The 3,188-nt window shown below is 44.4% G+C and overlaps 1 pseudogene; it reads left to right on the top strand.

Annotated features, from left to right (window-relative positions):
* Positions 1-2,147: 2,147 nt before the first annotated feature.
* LOC138249581 (trafficking protein particle complex subunit 2-like) lies at positions 2,148-2,640 on the top strand (annotated as a pseudogene).
* Positions 2,641-3,188: the final 548 nt, after the last annotated feature.

Below are 3,188 nucleotides of genomic sequence, written 5' to 3' on the forward strand. Positions count from 1 at the left end.
GAGGTTCCTCTTGGTTTCCAGAAGTGTTCTAAAGTCTGTGGTTTTGGGTTCCCTTCTTATACCCATTTTGCCCTTTGAAGTAGGCTTACTTCAATGGAAAGTCTCTCTTGTTTATGAAATCCTGCCTTGTCCAGGCCAGGCCCCAGACACACACCAGGGGGTTGGAGACAGCATTGTGTGAGGGCAGGTACAGCCCTTTCAGGTATGAGTGACCACTCTTCCCCTCCCTCCTAGCACAGATGGCTCATCAAGATACGCAGGGTACACTCCAGCTTCCTTTGTGTCACTGTCTAGAGAGAGGTGCAAACAGCCCAACTGTCAGACTGACCCAGACAGGGAATCCACAAACAGGCAGAGTCACAGAATGGTTTAAGTAAGAAAATGCTCACCTTCTAAAAGTGGCATTTTCAAACACACAATCTGAAAATCAACTTTATTAAAAGATGTATTTTTAAGTCATGAGCTCAGAGACCCCAAACTCCACGTCTATCCGTTCCCAAAGGGAATCCACACTTTAATCATATTTAAAGGCAGCCCCCGTGTTAATCTATGAGAGGGATAGGCCTTACAACAGTGAAAAACTAATTTAGCAGTATTTCACTGTTAGGACATATAAAACACATTAGTATATGTCCTACCTTAAACATACACTGCACCCTGCCATGGGGCTACCCAGGGCCTACCTTAGGGGTGTCTTACATGCAAGAAAAGGGAAGGTTTAGGACTGGCAAGTGGGTACACTTGCCAAGTCGAATTGGCAGGTTAAACTGCACACACAGACACTGGAGTGGCAGGTCTGAGACATGGTTACAGGGCTACTAATGTGGGTGGCACAACCAGTGCTGCAGGCCCACTAGTAGCATTTGATTTACAGGCCCTGTGCACCTCTAGTGCTCTTTACTAGGGACTTACTAGTAAATCAAATATGCCAATCATGGATAAACCAATCAACTATACAATTTACACAGAGAGCATGTGCACTTTAGCAGTGGTAAAGTGCTCAGAGTTCAAAAGCCAACAGCAACAGGTCAGAAAAAATAGGAGGCAGGAGGCAAAACGATTAGGGATGACCCTTCAGAAGGGAAAATTCCAACAACCATGGACAGACCAGTCCTTGGCAAAGCAGCGGGGCCCACAATGACAGCCCTCATGTGGTCTTACTTCCGAGGTCCCAGTGAGGCGACTGCGAGGAGCACCTTTGTTCTGGGAGTAGGGTGGGGCTTAGTGCTTAATTTGAGTCAGTGGTTTCCAGTGAGGGGCACCAGCACTAATTATTGAGGGCCGGCACAAATTTTCCTGCATCAGGCATTTACTGCGAACACAAGACACATTTGGGAAAGATGCAGGAAGAAGAGAAAAACATGAAAACGTCACAAAAGGAGAAAGCAGAAGGCTGCGAGGGTAAACTGAAGGGGCAGGGAGTGGCTGTAAATGGATTAAATAGGCCCAAAATGGCTTTAGTGTTATGCTTCTTCAGTGCTCAGTGGTTGCACATTTAATTGCAACAGCCTCGAGTCTCAAAGGAGAGCTTTGGTCATCGGCACGTTTTTATTTAGAAATTAAACAGTAGTGGGGCCCAGTCCGTATACAGCGCGCCAGCAGAAATCGAGGTCAGGGTGCGAGGGCCAATCAGATTCCAATAATACAGTGGAGTTACGAAACTTGAGCCCCCACCCCTTTGCAAAGTACCTAGAGGGAGCCCCACCCCCCTTGGACTCAGTCAGGGGCCTGCCGCCCGTGTACAGTGCTGATGGGGCCAATAAAGCTCGCCCCATCCTCCCCTCTGCCCTCCCCCCCACCGCTGTGGGGCCTTTGTTATGCCACTGCAATAACAGGCATATTTCTCAGATCTATGGAAACTCTGAATCACATAGAATGCTGCACACCATCCTAATATCGCATTTTTAAATGTTGGTTTAAAAGTTCCTCTGGGGGGAGCTCGCAAGTTAGGCGGCCATCTTCCACGGCGCAAATCACACCCCAAGCTTTTTTAATTTTGATTGATATAAAACAATAGCATTTAGACCCAGGCCTAATGCTAATTTTCTCCCTGAAGACGTCTGTCAAAGTACGAACGGTCCGTGGAAATTATGAAGTGGTGGCCACTATAGAGGAAATGTAAGTGGCTGAAACACACACCCACAACAATGTCCGAGATTTTCTACTTCGTAATTGTTGGTCACCATGATAATCCCGTGTTTGAATTTGTATTTTTGCCACCTGGGAAAGTGGATCCAAAGGATGATCATCGTCACCTGAACCAGTTCATTGCTCATGCTGCTCTCGATCTAGTTGATGAGAATAGTGGCTGTCCAACAATATGTACTTGAAGACTGTGGATAAGTTCAATGAAGGGTTCGTCTCTGCTTTTGTTACTGCAGGGCATATGCGATTCTTCATGCTTCATGATGTACGACAGGAAGATGGCATCAAAAACGTCTTTAATTATGTCTCTGATTTGTACATAAAGTTTGCATAAACCCATTTTATGAGCCAAATTCTCCAGTCCGGTCAAGTGCATTTGACAGAAAAGTTCAGTTCCTTGGGAAGAAACACCTTCTGAGCGAAATGAAAAAAACTGTATATGCGCTCGTTTGTTTTACATTCATGAACATTACATCAAATTTGCACGCTGAGTGATGTACAGTCTGTAGTTGCAACTGGTGGCTTTTTGACTGCTTTAATATTATTGTAAACATCTTTTAGTGTTTTTGTCTACTTTGTTCCAATCATGACAGCATTTTTGACTTGTACACTCACCGGAGGATTTTTAATCAACCTGAAGTAATTAAGTTATTTATCTGTTAAACTGATGCGTTATTAATTTGCAAAAGTTTATTTGAAATGTAGCCACAATTAAAAGAAGATATAAAACAATGAAATGCCAGACCTGTTGCATTTTCTTTGTCATGTTTTAGATATATTCATAAGTTCCAGTTTTCTTGAACATAGACTGATTTGTGAGAGAAATACGAAGGTACATAGTCGCAGTTAGATCCATGTGCATCTAATTTTGGTACTGTGGTTGAACACGTCCCTAACCTGGCAGGTCTTGCAAAGCATTCCTCGTGTTTGCTGCTTCTTTCTGAACTGCCAGCGGTGAACTCTAGCCACAGAAGTTAAAAAGGCTGAGCTGTTGCCTTTAGGATCGGGGCAGAAGTCACATTCAGCACAATATAGTCCGAGTT

The sequence above is a fragment of the Pleurodeles waltl genome, chromosome 8 (assembly GCF_031143425.1).
Source record: "Pleurodeles waltl isolate 20211129_DDA chromosome 8, aPleWal1.hap1.20221129, whole genome shotgun sequence".
NCBI classification, from domain to species: domain Eukaryota; kingdom Metazoa; phylum Chordata; class Amphibia; order Caudata; family Salamandridae; genus Pleurodeles; species Pleurodeles waltl.